Genomic DNA, 219 nt, shown 5'->3' with positions numbered 1-219 from the left:
CTTGTTGCATTGTGAAAGATAGGACAGCCTGCATCGTCAAAGGACCTTGCAACTGAATGGCAAAATTACGGTGTGAAGGCCAATGCAAGAACATTGCAAAGAAAGTTAAATGGTGCTGGTGATGGTGCCAGAGCTGACGCCTGTAGGGATGAGGGACACAATAACTTGTGTATTGACGTTAGATGATAAGGGTATTTATTTGTATTGTTTACTCATAAA

Source organism: Penaeus monodon, chromosome 21, assembly GCF_015228065.2.
Source record: "Penaeus monodon isolate SGIC_2016 chromosome 21, NSTDA_Pmon_1, whole genome shotgun sequence".
Classification (NCBI taxonomy): Eukaryota; Metazoa; Arthropoda; class Malacostraca; order Decapoda; family Penaeidae; genus Penaeus; species Penaeus monodon.
Note: the sequence above shows the minus strand (reverse complement) of the source record.